Here is a 21,836-nt window from a genome sequence, read left to right on the forward strand (position 1 = left end):
CTTATTGCCTATCGGAGCCATTTTAAAGGAAATCAAAGATTGGAAAGGACGAGACAGTCTATCAGAAGGCCTATTAGAAGCAATATTGAGCTTACTCCTATTTGCGAAAAGCGAGCATCCCAGGGGAGTCAGAACACGTTTCTCAAAACTATTCAAATTAGTGCCATCAAAGTTCCCCGAGATGCTATCGTTCCATCGGCCAAAGAACAGTGGTCTAAGTGAAGCATAACAAGCAGTTGTCAAAGGTAAAGGGTGAATATACCAACCTAGCCCCTTATCCCCATGTTGCGGTAAATGTGAGCAGACCCAACAATTAGTCTTATTAAAAATGGCATGTGTTGCATTCATTATAAGCAACAAGGTATTATTGTGATACTTCTGTCTATGCTGTGAGTCCCTAGGTGACAGAGTATGCAAATGTACAAAAGCTGTAGGAACAGTGGGTACAATTTCAGTCGGCAGCAAAGACTCTAAAGGATGAGTTTCTTCGAAATACCAAAGGCCTAAGACAGTGACTATTATAAAACCAAATATTATCATAAAAAACACAGCAATACGTTTTCGGGGCCCAGTTCATTGTCCGAGTTGGTCACCCCCTTATTTATAAGTCCAATACGAGCAGCAGCGGTGGTGGTAGCAGGCATTGTAGATTTTCAATTGACAACCCCAATATTCATTGCTGGCGACACTACGGTCGCGCGGCTTCTTAGTCCTTCCACAACCCCTAGCCAACAGAATCCCCTTCCTCAACTTTTTGGGCAAAAGCAAGCCCTTGATGATCCTTTCCTTCCTTGAATGCACAGCCGAACCGTGCCGCATGTCTATCAGATGCACAGCAGAACCGTGCCGTATGTCTATCTTCGTGGCCGGAAGTTGTATCTTGTTGTGCCTGGTATTGTTTGATCCCAGAACAAGATGTCGTCACTTCCCGTTGGAAGCAACGTATCAGAGGCAAGTGAAGTTGGAACAGCAATTTCCGGGAGCAAAATTTTCGGAGAGTGCGGAGACAAAATGGCAGCTTCCCCAAGCCTCACAGGCTCAGAAAGATTCTCCGACGCACTCTCAGTGCTACTCACTGCTTTGGGATCATTGGTTGCAGCGTTAGCGAGGGGTTCTGTTTCTTCTGTAACGTGTGGCACTGGGTGAGGAAGTTTCTTGACATGCATCGCGTGGATCCAAAGCTTCCGGCCTGCGACACGCACCGCTGTTTGGGTGACCAGCAGGACCTGGAATGGGCCCCGCCACCGAGGTGCAAGGCAGGAAGTTCGGTCAAAGGATTTGACCAAAACCCAACTTCCAGGTTGTATACTGTGGCCTGGGCCCTCGTATCGCGCGGGTAAAGCGTCTCGTACCTGGTGATAAATGAAATACAGGTTTTTAGTCAACTGGCTACAATAGTCTGAAAGCAATACATTTTCTACATTCCTCAATGCCCTAGGCTTCGGAAGACACCAGATATTGGCAGGTCTCCCCATTACCACCTCAAATGGAGAGAGCCCAGTCTTAGTTTGAGGGGTTGTACGCATGGCTAGTAACACGATCGGTAAGGCGTCCGGCCATTTTAGTTTGGTGCCGGCACACGTCTTAGCGAGCTTGTTTTTTATGATACCATTGTGTCTTTCCACTAATCCGGCGCTCTGAGCATGTCTGGCCGAATGGAATCGTTTGTCAATTTGATTGCCGTACATATCTGTAGAATTACAGCAGCGATAAAATGCGGACCATTATCCGACCAGATAACTCTCACTTTGTGTCTGTATGAGCTACAGTCATAGGGGATCATTTTCCAGGTCGAGTGGGGTGGAAAAAGTGGAGGTAAATGCATGTAGCTCCACTTTTTATGAGCTGCAGGGTTTTGCATGATTGGACAGGTGAAGTTGGAGAACAGATCAGACTTAACAAGGTCCCCCTGCCAAATCCGATTGGTATTCCACCAGCATGTATTTTTACGTTGACGGAAAACCAACAGATTCCTATGGGACCAGCCTGACTTTTATACCTGGAAAAAGTGGACAGAGTCCAAAGGAATCCATTGTGGATGGCTCCCACAATTGTTAATTGTGGAAGTGATTTTCACTTTTCTAGACACATAGTGGTAAAATACAGAGCAAAGGCGATTTTCGCCTGTGTTTTACTCTTTACTTTTCCAGTACTTGGTGAAAACAATTAAAATTAATGAATGGCCTCTTTTGCAAAAAAGTGCAAACAGGAGAATTCCAATCTGTGCAATATAGTATTCAAATCCAAATGCCCCATTAAACTTTTCATCAACATGTTTCTACAATGATGAATAGATTGTCAGGTTGGTTTATCATGTGACTTGTGCATTTTTAAAGTAATCTGTATACAATTTAGTATTATTTTAGGTATTCAAGGCCTAACTTCAACATATATTTGTATCAAATTGAGCTCAGAAGATGGGTGTTCAAGTATCTAAATTTCAGGCTAGGCTCAAATTATGGCTTTACCACTTGACCAAATTGTGTGATCCTGGGCATATTTTTTAATTTCACTAAGCCTTGCCTGTTAAAATTAGGTGCCCCTAGAAGTGATTCAGTTTGCATTATAAGCTATTCCAAAAAGCCCCACTCATGGTTTAATAGATGGGCAGCACAGGGATTAGGACAGACAAACATCTAACTTTGAAAATATCCGGGCCACATTTATTGAACAGAATTGTGTCTTTCAATAGCAAATCAGAGTAGACACATCAAACAAAGTGTCATCATGGACAATTGCATATTATAACCAGTATGTACCAGACAATGATTTACAGGGGCACGCCCCACCAGGAGAGATACCAGGAGACCGAAAACCCCTCAACCAGCACTCCCTGCCTCTTGATGCAGCCCTTACAGCCCCAGCACTCCCTGGCACTCTGAACTCAATTAAAATGTGCTTCAAAAATACAACAAAAAATAAAATGATGTGCTTAAAATGTAATTTTGGCCATGAACCATTAATGGGAGACATTCAGAATGGGACTACTGTAGGGGTTCAGTTGGAAAGGAGGGGCGGAGGAGGTTGTGGAATGGGTGGGTGAAGGGAGGATGTATACATGTGTATTTTATTGGAGGATATGTTGCTGTGCTCGAAATATTGTTAAGATCAACAAGACTACCTGTATTGATTAGACATGGTATTTTCTGTTCTTGAAATTTAAAGAAGTTTGAAAAAAAATGTAATTTTGTAGAAAACAAAATCTATTCCTTGCTTCAGTGTTCTGGGTGGGGGGGTCTATCTTTCGCAACAAGATCGATGGACCACAAGCATCTCCTCCGGGGCCGCCTGAGAGTATCCACAGTGCTCAGGAAGGTATTGTTGGGCAGACACTAACTGATATGGTACAAAGACTGGGTGTCTCACTGCTTAGTCCTCTCAGAGGAGGAGGAGGAGACATCCCCCTCAATTTTCCTGAGCCAGTCCAGGAAAGGCATGCTGGGTGCTGGTGTGAATGGGTGGGGGGGAGGTAAATGGGAACGGTGGTTAGGGCAGCTGAAGGAAGGTGACTTGATGGTGAAAGGTGAAGGAGGATCAGATATAACAGAAAGGGGCAAGCAGATGGGATGGGAAGACAGGTAGCTTGATGTTGCAACACTATTGTCCTTGCTTATCTTTTGCTATGTACAGTTTTTTATAGAGGGGTGCAAATGTATTTTTGCAGATCTGGGAAGACATTTTTTGCTGGATCATGGATCTGGGGAATCTGGATCAATGCCAGCACTTTGTTTAGGGTGCTCCAAGACCCACACCCAATGGAATGTGGGCCCCCCTGATCACAGCCCTGGCCCACCCAGATGATAAATCCTGGAGCCGGGCCTGTAATGAGGCCCACTGATGTTATAGTAGTAGTAGAGGAAAAGCCAAGCAAGGCTGTTGTGGAGAAGATATATTGTTTTGGAGTTGTTGAAGTGGCAACACATCCTGACCAATATAAAAATTGTTGCTATTGAGGAACTGAAACCTATTCAGAGAAGGGGAAACTTGTAATGTTTGTGTTGAAACTTTCGGTTGACAAGCCGAACTGATATCATACTACATTGGTACTTGGTTGCGAATCAGGATTTCCTTGCGTTCTCCTTTTGAACTGTGAAGCAGAATCACATTTAAAATCTGGAAAAGGGAAGTTCACCCAGGCTGTGACAAGAGACTTTGATTGCTTTATGAACTCAAGCATTACTGTTTTGAACTGCCATGCATTTCCTTGTTTATTTATTGTATGTTTAAGTGTGCGGGACAGATGTCCTTCATAAGAGGGTTTCCTTTAGTTTTTTTTAGGCAGGGAAATCCTTGTCAGGATAAGGACAGTGAGGTGTTCATCCAACCTAGAATTACAATGTGGTCCACCTCACATTTCTGACTCCTCACACAGAACAAGCTGAAAGGCTAGAGAATTGGATGTCCATGTTTAGTTTGAATACGAAATGTCAGAGGGAGAAAAAAATGAACGTTATATTACCGAAAATAACTTTCGGTTTTGACTCCTGCGGACATTTCTAGCAACCTGCTTCCCCCAACCATCTTACTTACCTTCTGGCAGCACACATCGCAGGGTGCCGCCGACTCTGCCATCTCTCTGCGACGCCGGTTCCCTTCACTTACGTGTATGTATAACCAACTTTATCATTTAGGTGGAGGCAGACCCCCGAAGCGATTGTAGTGAACAAGGGTGCGGGGAACACTCCCACAACCCCCGCTCCCCTTGTTTACTATAATCGCATCGAAAGGTAGATTTGATTGAAATTTTCGTTCAGCTGAAATTCTGTCAAATCTACCATTCGTTTTTTATTTTCTGTTTTTGATATGGATTCCTAGAGAAACCACTAAAGGACGGTCTTGTTTCTTATAAACTAACATTTGACCTGAAAGTATTTTAATAAATAAGAGAAACAGAACCTGTCCTGGTTAAACTTGTTCTGATAAACATAGACGAGCCAGATCCGTTTCTCACATTAAATTTTACTGGCCTCATCCCTGCACATCCACTTTTGCTCCCATATTTGTCAGTCATCAGATTTAATGACTTGGTTTCAGTTGTAAACTCACTACTAGTGTAATATAAATGTCTTAACGACGTGTCCTTCAGCCACTCGATTTATAATCACTCTGCGTGTCCTTCACTGAAGTCCCATTAAAAACAAGCATTGGCAAAGCCAACATTGTTGGCTTGTGTATAACTTTTTGGCATTTGCAAAGCACGGCTATTAGATGAACAGGTACACGTACCATGTTGCACCTGCTAAAATCAATGTCCAGTTAATACCACTACGGCTGTTCCTGGCAAGTGACTTTCCCTTGCCTACTCAAAAGTCCAAACTGTTGGCATTGCCAATGCGTGTTCTTTTTCTGTTATATGCTAGTGACACATACTACATTTCAGCCGCCATTTTAATATCACCGTGCACTCTCCGCAGCGTGAATTGCAGCGCAGTTTTTTTTTTAATTATTGCATAGCGGCATTCCACAGCACTCCCCCCGTTCTCATTGCATAGTTACCCAGGTATGAGTCAGAAATACTTTCTGTGGTCTGTCGTTTGCACTGAGAAAGAACTCGATACACGGCGTCAATAGCGGGGAATCCAACTTCAAAGCAACCTTCATTTTCAAACAGATTTTCTCTGCCTGCCTCCTCAAACATAGCTGCACTGTAAAATGAAATTGCCATAAAATATTTGTATTTCTAGGAAGGATACAAACCGAATGAGTTAAGATCAAATGCCACATTTGTACAAAAGAAAGAAGACTTTTGCAGCATGGAACGTTTTAAAGGTGAAAAAGAAAGTGTTGTGTCCATGAAACGCAGTCAGGTTTTCCTAGGGTGCAGAACAGAGCGTATTTTCCCTTTGGGGTAATTCCAGTCCTCCCCTCAGTGACAATCGCCTAGGACACAAAACACATCCCCTCAGTAGTGAAAATGGCATCCTTCCCTTATGACCCCTCTCCAACAGCCTCTACTCCACACTTCTACACCCCCCTCCCCAACCAGACCATACAGCAGCAGACCTAAAAAAAAGCCCTCCATGTTCGCTTATTTCGTTCTTTTTTATGGAGACAGGAGTTGGTTGCTACAGAGGGAAGATTGTGATTCCTAAGTGATATACCGGAAGGGAACACCCCCCCCTACAGCCGAATGGGGCCTATCAGTGGCCAAGCAAAGCAACACCCTGTATTCTAATGAAGAAGGAGCCAAGTTGACGCAACGTCAAGTGCATCTTATAGAAAAGATAGGACAATTAGGGAACTCGGGAGGACTGGAGAACCCCACCTGGGAGCTACTGGCGAACGATGCCAACTTTCAGACACTTTAGTCAGCAAAAGGGGGACATCCTTCAAAAGAAAGTGAGGGAAAGATGCTAAGGGTACCCACATGTGCTTAATTGCAGAGATAAGACCAACGCTCCACCACTACCTCCTCTGGGTAGGAAAGTAATGTATCAGAACCAGGTGTCGGATGGCTTTTCTGCACCCCATGAGAGACATTATGCAATCCATACTTTCAGAGGAATACATGCCGTGCTACCCAGGAACGGCAAGCCAGATGGGTTTCTGGCAACTCAGAGGGGTCTGGGGCTGTCTGGATGAAGATGACTTACCCCACTTTGAGACAAGCCATATGGGCAGTATGCTTGTACTTGGCCCCTTCAGCCCTTCAGCTAATCCAGGGAATTCATCCCTTCTCGCCAAGGGCGAGCCATCTCCTTTGGGACTAGGGAGGTGAGCGATACCCTCACTACAGGACAAGGAATGCCCAATTAGGGATACTATCCCACCTCCACACATGTCAAGACCCTCCCCTTGTTTGTTGCTTATATGGGAATTAAACAGGGAAAACACCTACGGGGCCCCTTTAATGTAGGCAGCTTGTATTCTGATAGGACTTTGTCTCTGCCTCTCCACACTTAGCGGACCAATGAATCCCGCCGGTGAGGGACTCAAATGCAGAGGAGCACCAAACTGAGAAGAGAAATCTCCGGGGAGCAGGACGCTTCGGTCTGCACAGAAATGCAACAGAGAGGGAAGCTCCAATTCAAAAGGAGCTGACAACCATGCAGCCGGCGGGTCAGGCAGAGCCCCACATCAGCACACGGAGCGCTGCCACTCCGAGAAAGCAAAGGCTCCTGGAAAGTAAGGAACCACAGGAGAACCAAGGAAAGCCGAGAGAAACAAGTCAAGGCTGTGACATCCTCCGCTGATGCCGAAATTCAACGGCGAAAGAGGTAACGCACATTTGGAAACTGCCTGGGCCGAAGCAAGAGGAATTCTGAACCACAGATTCCATAGCACCTATCTCCAATCCGAGCTGCTGTTGGAGGGCTGTGAGGCCATACACACAGGAGCACTGAACCGACTACCGCGGAAGGGGATGGACACAACCACCAACTTAACAGTTCTAAGCAGGCACGAGGCCTAGACTGGGCTGCTTTCTGACTACCCCGTAAGAGGTTAAAAGCAACAAACGACAAAACAGTGCTCAGCAGGTCGGAAGCCCAGTATCTCCAATCCATATATTCCTGACCTCTCCTTGTTTACTAAACCTCGCTTTGGATTGTGTTTAAACTACTTCCATCTGCTGTTTTCAGACCCTTGCCTGTTTGCTGGACTTCTCTTTTGGATTGCGTTTAAACTATTGCCGTCTGCAATGTTCTGACCTCTGCCTGTTGGCTCGATTTCTCTTTTGGATTGTGTTTAAACTGCTGCTACCTGCTGTGTTTTTTACCTCTGTGTTTTTTTGGGATTTGCCCTGGATTGTGGTTACTCGGATTTCCAACTACCGACAGTTACGCTCCAAATTCTGCTGGACGTATCCTCCCTATTTGTTCCCATAGCCTTGCCCTTTTGTCGTCTGGGCAGGACATTGTACATTTTAGTGTTTTTTGTCACACCTCGTGCCATCCTTGCAGATTTCCTGGTGTATTCACTCAGTACAACGGGAGAAAGGAATCTAGTATCCAACTAAATACAAAGCAGGTGGGTATGTGCCCTGTAAATCTGTTTCTGTATATCATCATTCCTACCCATACACTGAGATATCCCCCTTTATTTTCATCCTGGTAGTTTGTCGTGTTGATACTGTTCGTTCCTTCCACCTTTCTCTGTCACTTAGGAACATCTCAGTGGGATTTGATATTATATGATATGGCATTTATAACGTGCCTATACACAAGTGCTTGGGGAGTCTATAGTGATAGGGACTGAGGTGGGTTGAGCTACCTCACACATTTCCCCTTCGGCAGTCGACTCTCCATGACAAAGGTGCGTGAAAATTGACAAGAATGAAAATAAGTATTTTCTGTATGGGGTGCCAGTTGCAGCACTTCACTGTTGACCAGTAATGTATTTGCTGTGGTTTTTTCATCCTCTCTCTGATATACTATGTTTTGCAAGATGTGCATCTCCTAGTTTGTACTGCCCTTGCTTTGGTGCACATTTGCTGTGAGAAGCATAACTAGACGTTAGGTACTGTGAGAAACCTGAGGGTATTCTCACAACTATTCTCCATGGATCCTCTGTGCAGGTGGCCAGGGAAAGGTCATCGCTTTTGGATCCCGACCCTGGGGTTGGACAAGCACCGGAGGATCACCTGGGTGCGGGTAACTGGGAGTGGGGGTCCTTGGGCGAGACATGGTATCCCCAGAATCCTAATAACAACCCACCCAATCCTTCTCCAACCTTTATGGGTTATTGTAGACCAGCTTCCCTTATTTTGTCTCAGTCATGCCATTCTAGTACTGGGACGAGGAAGAGATGACTAGGAGGCATAGACACCAACATGCAACAACACCACTCTGGTACTGAGACAAAGAGAGCTGCTATAAAGATGAGGAATGTCACACTAATAAGCCTAATTATGGTTAGGCAATTGAAAGAGGTGTATAAAAGTTGGGAAACCAAAAGAGCACAGAGAGGAGGGAGAGAAAAGCTAAACACTGCTGTTAGCCGTTGGATGCAGAGATGCCACAATACAGGGACTGCAGACGCTGGCAGTCTGAACTGGGATAGCGTGAGAACTGGAGTTCTCTGGCGTAACTGCAAGGCAAGAGAAGGCGGCATGGTGAGGGACTGGCCTTCTGATGAGGAAACAGAGTGCTCACTCTCCCATGGCACTGTGAGAGTTTGGGAGTGCCTCAGGGGTAGAAGAAGGAACACTGGAGGCAACCGAATTGAAGCGAGTCCAGCGCGGAATGTGAGAAGCCTTCAAAGGAAACCAGTGAGTTTCAGAGACAAGGAAATCCGGTGTGAAACTGATCGCGAGCAGTGTTAAGGAACCAGTGATTGTGCAAGTATACAATGTAGCAGAGTGGTTGCGTGGCTCTGAAAGAAGCGGAACACATTCTCAAAAGTCTCCGTCTGAACTGTTTGATGAATTAAAAATCAAAAGGGACCACGCACCCTGAGAAAAGAAAGGGTGCATCCCTGAAACATTCCAACTTGTGAAATATTCTTTTAGATGGTGAAAATGAATAGAAATCTTTTTTCGCTCAACATAAAGAAACCTACAAACCTATTTTGAACATTGAACTGAATTAAAATAAAGCAAATGGCTCTTTTTTCCAAATACTCGATTGAATGCAGGTCGACCTCCAAAAAGTGAAAAACAGAAATTCGGAATCTATCGAGCCTCTTAAAACTGTGAACCATTCTCAACTTTGGGATGGAAACCGCATCATTTCTACTGTGAATTATTCTGAACTTCAGAAAGGGAATCCCAGTGCCTCTATTGTGAACTATTTTGAACTTGGGGAAGAGAACCCTGGTTTTGCCTATGGAAATGAACCCTGGGTGCTGATTAAAACTATTTTGCCTTTTTTCTACAAAGGACAATTTTGAGACTATGTTACAAAACTACTTTACACTTGGGAAAGGGGCAGAACTTTGAGTTAAACACTGTTTTCTTTTGGTTGTTGATATCCTTGTATATTGTATAAAGTGAGTTGTGAGGGCAAGTATAGGTTTTGGACAGAAACAGATTATTCAGTTGAACTCTTTGACTTAGACGTTCCTTAGCTTTCGTTATGTTGGGAAATGCCACCTTAGAATAGGGCAAGTTAGGCCTTTTTTCATCTTGACATTTAAGTTCATAAAAGTGTTTATTTTGAGAGTTAAATCCGTTGTCTGTGTCCTTCTTCATCATGCCCTCATAGATAGTGTCAAAGGTGGGATGCAGCTCAACACCCACTGTACCAGGTAAAGAATGTGAAAAGATACCATCAACACTGCAGAACCAGGATACTGCCAGTACAGCTCTGCTATGCCCGTAAGGTCCAGTTGTCCTCATGGAACATCATCAGAGATGGATGCTGGTATTGACTGAATCCCTACCTTGCTCTAATCAGGGCAAACTCCTATCCCTAGGCAACAGGAGGTGAAGCACCTGTCAAGGGCATACCTTACTATGAGACCAACTAGGCCGAAAGACTTCGAAAATGTATGATCATTGTCGATTAAATATACAAATAAGGAATACCAATCTCTTTAACCATTCAAATTAACTTAAATTGATACTAATAGGTAACACATCCCTGCATTTCTCTGAAAGATGTCAAGTATGGGACAGTGCTGCTGATAATCATTACATGTTTTTGTCATACCCATTTCGACTTTCTTCAGGGAAGGCTAACACATCTTATCTATGATTATACTCACTACTCTGGACCATAATTTACATTTCCCAGTCTAGAAATTATGTTCTAGGCTGCAAATTAGAAGACGGAACTTAGATTCAACACATAAAACAATGATTTTACCATGATATGTATTCAAACTCTTAGCAGTCTGATGTATCATACCAGCTGGAATATGCATGCACATCTATTGCTGTGCTCAAGAGGTCAACATTAATGTTGGACATCTTTGCCAATGCAATCTCCTATCCCAGACTATGCAATTCTGCTGCAATAGGGATTATAGAGAGTGAAGGAGTCTGCATCTGTAAGGACTCACAGAAACAGCCACGAATCTTTGGATCAGGATGTGTGCCAATTCAATTTCCATTCAATTCAATGTGGGGTTATTATTACCCATTATACGTTTGTTAGAGCTTATATATAGCATTACCAATGGCGGTGAAACACCCGTCTTGGCAGAGGATCACTGTGAATACTGTGCACAGTCCATTTGACAAACTCATTAAAAATAATAGAAGAAAATACAATTTGATTAATATTTTTCTGATGACTTGTCCAGATGTCCAAGGCAAAAGAGGGCCAGGGAAAGGTCAGTGGGAAAGGGGAAAATATGGGGGAAAAGCAACAGAAAAGTAAAGAAGGATAGGAGTGTGAAAAGGTAGGTGTTTCAGGGTTCCATCCCTGAATATTAAAAAAAACTTAAAAGAATTAAGAAACAGGGGAATAAGGAGTGTTGTCTCATTTTCCTCTGACATAACACCCATGATATGTCCATCCTACAGCTATATCGATGCATTTATATCTACATGTTTGACATGAAGTAGAGCTGGAAGAAAAATTACCTATTTGCAGCCAGCAAAGACCACAACACGGAGGGGAAAGATCACATTCCATGCACATACCAAGAAACACAAAGCAGTCTTATACTAAGCTAAAGACTTGGTAGAGTCTCTCCCAGGGGTTATTCACCCGAGAACAGGTCATTGGGCTGTGTTTGTGCTGGTAGAGAGATTCCCAGATCCCCCCTTTGTTTTGCATAAATTAACTTTGGGTCTCACCCTAAGTTACTAGGGCGATCCAGACGTGGACCCCTTGCTCACTGTTCTTAGAGAGGCAAAGCTTTGTGAAAACAAGGAAATAATATGAGGCAGGGAAACCAAAAAGGAAACACACCAAACACAGGTTACAAAGGAACATACAAAGTACTTTATTTTATACTGAATCCAGTTACAAAAGAACAGAACAAAATTCAGATAGCTATCGACCCTCAGTACAACACAGCGAACTCCGGCGTGGTTCGGTGTGCTCAGTGAGTGCAAATATTCATTGAAACAGTCAGGCTTTTATACATTTCTCCAGCCTGTTGTCCAGCCTTTCTGCAGGTTAACCATTCCATAAATAAGTTACTGCTCTAGGGTCCCTTGCCAGGTCAAATCTAGTTCATCCAGAATGACATCTAATGCCATCCGGTTCTGAAGCGCTACCAATCTGATTGCTTTCTGCTCTAAAGTCATATTATAGAGTATATCTGTGATCCGGTTGATGGTTCTCTCCAGTACTCTCTCTAGTTTCCTGATATCCTCGGAATTCGCTATCTGCCCAAAGAATGGAAGGAGTGATTTCGCTACATCTCCTAAAACCTGTGCTGGAGTGTTGCCATTCTCGTCCCGCCGTGGACGAGCCTTCGAAACCTCTACAGTACTTGCTATAAACACCCCAGGTAAAAGGATTGCTAGATAACAAGTTCCCTGCCAATCCCTGGGCAACCATGGAAATGCTACATTACCGCAAACAAAATAGATAGGTTCGCCTACATACAAAGGTCCGTCTTCCCCAGTCAAATTTGCAACGTTGGCACAACCTTTAAAATCTCCCATTGACCAGGTGCCATTCCTCTGGATGCAGAAAGAAACTGAATCGGGGCTATGGTTAACAGTATAAGAAGGAGGCACGGCATCCTTATTGCCTATCGGAGCCATTTTAAAGGAAATCAAAGATTGGAAAGGACGAGACAGTCTATCAGAAGGCCTATTAGAAGCAATATTGAGCTTACTCCTATTTGCGAAAAGCGAGCATCCCAGGGGAGTCAGAACACGTTTCTCAAAACTATTCAAATTAGTGCCATCAAAGTTCCCCGAGATGCTATCGTTCCATCGGCCAAAGAACAGTGCTCTAAGTGAAGCATAACAAGCAGTTGTCAAAGGTAAAGGGTGAATATACCAACCTAGCCCCTTATCCCCATGTTGCGGTAAATGTGAGCAGACCCAACAATTATTCTTATTAAAAATGGCATGTGTTGCATTCATTATAAGCAACAAGGTATTATTGTGATACTTCTGTCTATGCTGTGAGTCCCTAGGTGACAGAGTATGCAAATGTACAAAAGCTGTAGGAACAGTGGGTACAATTTCAGTCGGCAGCAAAGACTCTAAAGGATGAGTTTCTTCAAAATACCAAAGGCCTAAGACAGTGACTATTATAAAACCAAATATTATCATAAAAACACAGCAATACGTTTTCGGGGCCCAGTTCATTGTCCGAGTTGGTCACCCCCTTATTTATGAGTCCAATACGAGCAGCAGAGGTGGAGGTAGCAGGCATTGTAGATTTTCAATTGACAACCCCAATATTCGTTGCTGGCGACACTACAGTCGCGCGGCTTCTTAGTCCTTCCACAACCCCTAGCCAACCGAATCCCCTTCCTCAACTTTTTGGGCAAAAGCGAGCCCTTGATGATCCTTTCCTTCCTTGAATGCACAGCCGGACCGTGCCGTATGTCTATCAGATGCACAGCAGAACCGTGCTGTATGTCTATCTTCGTGGCCGGAAGTTGTATCTTGTTGTGCCTGGTATTGTTTGATCCGAGAACAAGATGTCGTCACTTCCCGTTGGAAGCAACGTATCAGAGGCAAGTGAAGTTGGAACAGCAATTTCCGGGAGCAAAATTTTCGGAGAGTGCGGAGACAAAATGGCAGCTTCCCCAAGCCTCACGGGCTCAGAAAGATTCTCTGACGCACTCTCAGTGCTACTCACTGCTTTGGGATCATTGGTTGCAGCGTTAGCGAGGGGTTCTGTTTCTTCTGTAACGTGTGGCACTGGGTGAGGAAGTTTCTCGACATGCATCGCGTGGATCCAATGCTTCCGGCCTGCGACACGCACCGCTGTTTGGGTGACCAGCAGGACCTGGAATGGGCCCCGCCACCGAGGTGCAAGGCAGGAAGATCGGTCAAAGGATTTGACCAAAACCCAACTTCCAGGTTGTATACTGTGGCCTGGGCCCTCGTATCGCGCGGGTAAAGCGTCTCGTACCTGGTGATAAATGAAATACAGGTTTTTAGTCAACTGGCTACAATAGTCTGAAAGCAATACATTTTCTACATTCCTCAATGCCCTAGGCTTCGGAAGACCCCAGATATTGGCAGGTCTCCCCATTACCACCTCAAATAGAGAGAGCCCAGTCTTAGTTTGAGGGGTTGTACGCATGGCTAGTAACACGATCGGTAAGGCGTCCGGCCATTTTAGTTTGGTGCCGGCACACGTCTTAGCGAGCTTGTTTTTTATGATACCATTGTGTCTTTCCACTAATCCGGCGCTCTGAGCATGTCTGGCCGAATGGAATCGTTTGTCAATTTGATTGCCGTACATATCTGTAGAATTACAGCAGCGATAAAATGCGGACCATTATCCGACCAGATAACTCTCACTTTGTGTCTGTATGAGATTGTTTATAAATTCTCATCAATTGCTATGCTGGAGCTTGTAGGCTTCCATTCAGTATGGGGAAAATAAAGCTACAGTCATAGGGGATCATTTTCCAGGTCGAGTGGGGTGGAAAAAGTGGAGGTAAATGCATGTAGCTCCACTTTTTATGAGCTGCAGGGTTTTGCATGATTTGACAGGTGAAGTTGGAGAACAGATCAGACTTAACAAGGTCCCCCTGCCAAATCCGATTGGTATTCCACCAGCATGTATTTTTACGTTGACGGAAAACCAACAGATTCCTATGGGACCAGCCTGACTTTTATACCTGGAAAAAGTGGACAGAGTCCAAAGGAATCCATTGTGGATGGCTCCCACATTTGTTAATTGTGGAAGTGATTTTCACTTTTCCAGACACATAGTGGTAAAATACAGAGCAAAGGCGATTTTCGCCTGTGTTTTACTCTTTACTTTTCCAGTACTTGGTGAAAACAATTAAAATTAATGAATGGCCCCTTTTGCAAAAAAGTGCAAACAGGAGGATTCCAATCTGTGCAATATAGTATTCAAATCCAAATGCCCCATTAAACTTTTCATCAACATGTTTCTACAATGATGAATAGATTGTCAGGTTGGTTTATCATGTGACTTGTGCATTTTTAAAGTAATCTGTATACAATTTAGTATTATTTTAGGTATTCAAGGCCTAACTTCAACATATATTTGTATCAAATTGAGCTCAGAAGATGGGTGTTCAAGTATCTAAATTTCAGGCTAGGCTCAAATTATGGCTTTACCACTTGACCAAATTGTGTGATCCTGGGCATATTTTTTAATTTCACTAAGCCTTGCCTGTTAAAATTAGGTGCCCCTAGAAGTGATTCAGTTTGCATTATAAGCTATTCCAAAAAACCCCACTCATGGTTTAATAGATGGGCAGCACAGGGATTAGGACAGACAAACATCTAACTTTGAAAATATCCGGGCCACATTTATTGAACAGAATTGTGTCTTTCAATAGCAAATCAGAGTAGACACATCAAACAAAGTGTCATCATGGACAATTGCATATTATAACCAGTATGTACCAGACAATGATTTACAGGGGCACGCCCCACCAGGAGAGATACCAGGAGACCGAAAACCCCTCAACCAGCACTGCCTGCCTCTTGATGCAGCCCTTACAGCCCCAGCACTCCCTGGCACTCTGAACTCAATTAAAATGTGCTTCAAAAATACAACAAAAAATAAAATGATGTGCTTAAAATGTAATTTTGGCCATGAACCATTAATGGGAGACATTCAGAATGGGACTACTGTAGGGGTTCAGTTGGAAAGGAGGGGCGGAGGAGGTTGTGGAATGGGTGGGTGAAGGGAGGATGTATACATGTGTATTTTATTGGAGGATATGTTGCTGTGCTCGAAATATTGTTAAGATCAACAAGATTGCCTGTATTGATTAGACATGGTATTTTCTGTTCTTGAAATTTAAGGAAGTTTGTAAAAAAAATGTAATTTTGTAGAAAACAAAATCTATTCCTTGCTTCAGTGTTCTGGGTGGGGGGGTCTATCTTTCGCAACAAGATCGATGGACCACAAGCATCTCCTCCGGGGCCGCCTGAGAGTATCCACAGTGCTCAGGAAGGTATTGTTGGGCAGACACTATCTGATATGGTACAAAGACTGGGTGTCTCACTGCTTAGTCCTCTCAGAGGAGGAGGAGGAGACATCCCCCTCAATTTTCCTGAGCCAGTCCAGGAAAGCCATGCTGGGTGCTGGTGTGAATGGGTGGGGGGGAGGTAAATGGGAACGGTGGTTAGGGCAGCTGAAGGAAGGTGACTTGATGGTGAAAGGTGAAGGAGGATCAGATATAACAGAAAGGGGCAAGCAGATGGGATGGGAAGACAGGTAGCTTGATGTTGCAACACTATTGTCCTTGCTTATCTTTTGCTATGTACAGTTTTTTATAGAGTGGTGCAAATGTATTTTTGCAGATCTGGGAAGACATTTTTTGCTGGATCATGGATCTGGGGAATCTGGATCAATGCCAGCACTTTGTTTAGGGTGCTCCAAGACCCACACCCAATGGAATGTGGGCCCCCCTGATCACAGCCCTGGCCCACCCAGATGATAAATCCTGGAGCCGGGCCTGTAATGAGGCCCACTGATGTTATAGTAGTAGTAGAGGAAAAGCCAAGCAAGGCTGTTGTGGAGAAGATATATTGTTTTGGAGTTGTTGAAGTGGCAACACATCCTGACCAATATAAACATTGTTGCTATTGAGGAACTGAAACCTATTCAGAGAAGGGGAAACTTGTAATGTTTGTGTTGAAACTTTCGGTTGACAAGCCGAACTGATATCATACTACATTGGTACTTGGTTGCGAATCAGGATTTCCTTGCGTTCTCCTTTTGAACTGTGAAGCAGAATCACATTTAAAATCTGGAAAAGGGAAGTTCACCCAGGCTGTGACAAGAGACTTTGATTGCTTTATGAACTCAAGCATTACTGTTTTGAACTGCCATGCATTTCCTTGTTTATTTATTGTATGTTTAAGTGTGCGGGACAGATGTCCTTCATAAGAGGGTTTCCTTTAGTTTTTTTTAGGCAGGGAAATCCTTGTCAGGATAAGGACAGTGAGGTGTTCATCCAACCTAGAATTACAATGTGGTCCTCCTCACATTTCTGACTCCTCACACAGAACAAGCTGAAAGGCTAGAGAATTGGATGTCCATGTTTAGTTTGAATACGAAATGTCAGAGGGAGAAGAAAATGAACGTTATATTACCGAAAATAACTTTCGGTTTTGACTCCTGCGGACATTTCTAGCAACCTGCTTCCCCCAACCATCTTACTTACCTTCTGGCAGCACACATCGCAGGGTGCCGCCGACTCTGCCATCTCTCTGCGACGCCGGTTCCCTTCACTTACGTGTATGTATAACCAACTTTATCATTTAGGTGGAGGCAGACCCCCGAAGCGATTGTAGTGAACAAGGGTGCGGGGAACACTCCCACAACCCCCACTCCCCTTGTTTACTATAATCGCATCGAAAGGTAGATTTGATTGAAATTTTCGTTCAGCTGAAATTCTGTCAAATCTACCATTCGTTTTTTATTTTCTGTTTTTGATATGGATTCCTAGAGAAACCACTAAAGGACGGTCTTGTTTCTTATAAACTAACATTTGACCTGAAAGTATTTTAATAAATAAGAGAAACAGAACCTGTCCTGGTTAAACTTGTTCTGATAAACATAGACGAGCCACATCCGTTTCTCACATTAAGTATTACTGGCCTCATCCCTGCACATCCACTTTTGCTCCCATATTTGTCAGTCATCAGATTTAATGACTTGGTTTCAGTTGTAAACTCACTACTAGTGTAATATAAATGTCTTAAAGACGTGTCCTTCAGCCACTCGATTTATAATCACTCTGCGTGTCCTTCACTGAAGTCCCATTAAAAACAAGCATTGGCAAAGCCAACATTGTTGGCTTGTGTATAACTTTTTGGCATTTGCAAAGCACGGCTATTAGATGAACAGGTACACGTACCATGTTGCACCTGCTAAAATCAATGTCCAGTTAATACCACTACGGCTGTTCCTGGCAAGTGACTTTCCCTTGCCTACTCAAAAGTCCAAACTGTTGGCATTGCCAATGCGTGTTCTTTTTTTGTTATATGCTAGTGACACATACTACATTTCAGCCGCCATTTTAATATCACCGTGCACTCTCTGCAGCGTGAACTGCAGCGCAGCTTTTTTCTGAATTAATGCATAGCAGCATTCCACAGCACCCCCCCTCCCCCGTTCTCATTGCATAGTTACCCAGGTATGAGTCAGAAATACTTTCTGTGGTCTGTCGTTTGCACTGAGAAAGAACTCGATACACGGCGTCAATAGCGGGGAATCCAACTTCAAAGCAACCTTCATTTTCAAACAGATTTTCTCTGCCTGCCTCCTCAAACATAGCTGCACTGTAAAATGAATGAAATTGCCATAAAATATTTGTATTTCTAGTAAGGATACATACCGAATGGGTTAAGATCAAATGCCACATTTGTACAAAAGAAAGAAGACTTTTGCAGCATGGAACGTTTTAAAGGTGAAAAAGAAAGTGTTGTGTCCATGAAACGCAGTCAGGTTTTCCTAGGGCGCAGAACAGAGCGTATTTTCCCTTTGGGGTAATTCCAGTCCTCCCCTCAGTGACAATCGCCTAGGGCACACAACACATCCCCTCAGTAGTGAAAATGGCATCCTTCCCTTATGACCCCTCTCCAACAGCCTCTACTCCACACTTCTACACCCCCCCCAACCAGACCATACAGCAGCAGACCTAAAAAAAAGCCCTCCATGTTCGCTTATTTCGTTCTTTTTTATGGAGACAGGAGTTGGTTGCTACAGAGGGAAGATTGTGATTCCTAAGTGATATACCGGAAGGGAACACCCCCCCCCTCCTATAGCCGAATGGGGCCTATCAGTGGCCAAGCAAAGCAACACCCTGTATTCTAATGAAGAAGGAGCCAAGTTGACGCAACGTCAAGTGCATCTTATAGAAAAGATACGACAATTAGGGAACTCGGGAGGACCGGAGAATCCCACCTGGGAGCTACTGGCGAACGATGCCAACTTTCAGACACTTTAGTCAGCAGAAGGGGGGCATCCTTCAAAAGAAAGTGAGGGAAAGATGATAAGAGTACCCACATGTGCTTAATTGCAGAGATAAGACCAACGCTCCACCACTACCTCCTCTGCGTAGGAAAGTAATGTATCAGAACCAGGTGTCGGATGGCTTTTCTGCACCCCATGAGAGACCGTATGCAATCCATACTTTCAGAGGAATACATGCCGTGCTACCCAGGAACGGTAAGCCAGATGGGTTTCTGGCAACTCAGAGGGGTCTGTGGCTGTCTGGATGAAGATGACTTACCCCACTTTGAGACAAGCCATATGGGCAGTATGCTTGTACTTGGCCCCTTCAGCCCTTCAGCTAATCCAGGGAATTCATCCCTTCTCCCCAAGGGCGAGCCATCTCCTTTGGGACTAGGGAGGTGAGCGATACCCTCACTACAGGACAAGGAATGCCCAATTAGGGATACTATCCACCTCCACACATGTCAAGACCCTCCCCTTGTTTGTTGCTTATATGGGAATTAAACAGGGCAAACACCTACGGGGCCCCTTTAATGTAGGCAGCTTGTATTCTGATAGGACTTTGTCTCTGCCTCTCCACACTTAGCGGACCAATGAATCCCGCCGGTGAGAGACTCAAATGCAGAGGAGCACCAAACTGAGAAGAGAAATCTCCGGGGAGCAGGACGCTTCGGTCTGCACAGAAATGCAACAGAGAGGGAAGCTCCAATTCAAAAGGAGCTGACAACCATGCAGCCGGCGGGTCAGGCAGAGCCCCACATCAGCACACGGAGCGCTGCCACTCCGAGAAAGCAAAGGCTCCTGGAAAGTAAGGAACCACAGGAGAACCAAGGAAAGCCGAGAGAACAAGACAAGGCTATGACATCCTCCGCTGATGTCGAAATTCAACGGCAAAAGAGGTAACGCACATTTGGAAACTGCCTGGGCCGAAGCAAGAGGAATTCTGAACCACAGAGTCCATAGCACCTATCTCCAATCCGAGCTGCTGTTGGAGGGCTGTGAGGCCATACACACAGGAGCACTGAACCGACTACCGCGGAAGGGGATGGACACAACCACCAACTGAACAGTTCTAAGCAGGCACGAGGCCTAGACTGGGCTGCCAATCTGACTACCCCGTAAGAGGTTAAAAGCAACAAACGACAAAACAGTGCTCAGCAGGTCGGAAGCCCAGTATCTCCAATCCATATATTCCTGACCTCTCCTTGTTTACTAAACCTCGTTTTGGATTGTGTTTAAACTACTTCCATCTGCTGTTTTCAGACCCTTGCCTGTTTGCTGGACTTCTCTTTTGGATTGTGTTTAAACTATTGCCGTCTGCTGTGTTCTGACCTCTGCCTGTTGGCTCGATTTCTCTCTTGGATTGTGTTTAAACTGCTGCTACCTGCTGTGTTTTTTACCTCTGTGTTTTTTTGGGATTTGCCCTGGATTGTGGTTACTCGGATTTCCAACTACCGACAGTTACGCTCCAAATTCTGCTGGACGTATCCTCCCTATTTGTTCCCACAGCCTTGCCCTTTTGTCGTCTGGGCAGGACATTGTACATTTTAGTGTTTTTTGTCACACCTCGTGCCATCCATGCAGATTTCCTGGTGTATTGACTCAATACAACGGGAGAAAGGAATCTAGTATCCAACTAAATACAAAGCAGGTGGGTATGTGCCCTGTAAATCTGTTTCTGTATATCATCATTCCTACCCATACACTGAGATATCCCCCTTTATTTTCATCCTGGTAGTTTGTCGTGTTGATACTGTTCGTTCCTTCCACCTTTCTCTGTCACTTAGGAACATCTCAGTGGGATTTGATATGATATGATATGGCATTTATAACGTGCCTATACACAAGTGCTTGGGGATTCTATAGTGATAGGGACTGAGGTGGGTTGAGCTACCTCACACATTTCCCCTTCGGCAGTCGACTCTCCATGACAAAGGTGCGTGAAAATTGACAAGAATGAAAATAAGTATTTTCTGTATGGGGTGCCAGTTGCAGCACTTCACTGTTGACCAGTAATGTATTTGCTGTGGTTATTTCATCCTCTCTCTGATATACTATGTTTTGCAAGATGTGCATCTCCTAGTTTGTACTGCCCTTGCTTTGGTGCACATTTGCTGTGAGAAGCATAACTAGACGTTAGGTACTGTGAGAAACCTGAGGGTATTCACACAACTATTCTCCATGGATCCTCTGTGCAGGTGGCCAGGGAAAGGTCATTGCTTTTGGATCCCGACCCTGGGGTTGGACAAGCACCGGAGGATCACCTGGGTGCGGGTAACTGGGAGTGGGGGTCCTTGGGCGAGACATGGTATCCCCAGAATCCTAACAAACAACCCACCCAATCCTTCTCCAACCTTTATGGGTTATTGTAGACCAGCTTCCCTTATTTTGTCTCAGTCATGCCATTCTAGTACTGGGACGAGGAAGAGATGACTAGGAGGCATAGACACCAACATGCAACAACACCACTCTGGTACTGAGACAAAGAGAACTGCCATAAAGATGAGGAATGTCACACTAATAAGCCTAATTATGGTTAGGCAATTGAAAGAGGTGTATAAAAGTTGGGAAACCAAAAGAGCACAGAGAGGAGGGAGAGAAAAGCTAAACACTGCTGTTAGCCGTTGGATGCAGAGATGCCACAATACAGGGACTGCAGACGCTGGCAGTCTGAACTGGGATAGCGTGAGAACTGGAGTTCTCTGGCGTAACTGCAAGGCAAGAGAAGGCGGCATGGTGAGGGACTGGCCTTCTGATGAGGAAACAGAGTGCTCACTCTCCTCCCATGGCACTGTGAGAGTGTGGGAGTGCCTCAGGGGTAGAAGAAGGAACACTGGAGGCAACCGAATTGAAGCG

The sequence above is a fragment of the Ambystoma mexicanum genome, chromosome 6q, assembly GCF_040938575.1.
Source record: "Ambystoma mexicanum isolate Mex_15411 chromosome 6q, UKY_AmexF1_1, whole genome shotgun sequence".
Taxonomy (NCBI): Eukaryota; Metazoa; Chordata; class Amphibia; order Caudata; family Ambystomatidae; genus Ambystoma; species Ambystoma mexicanum.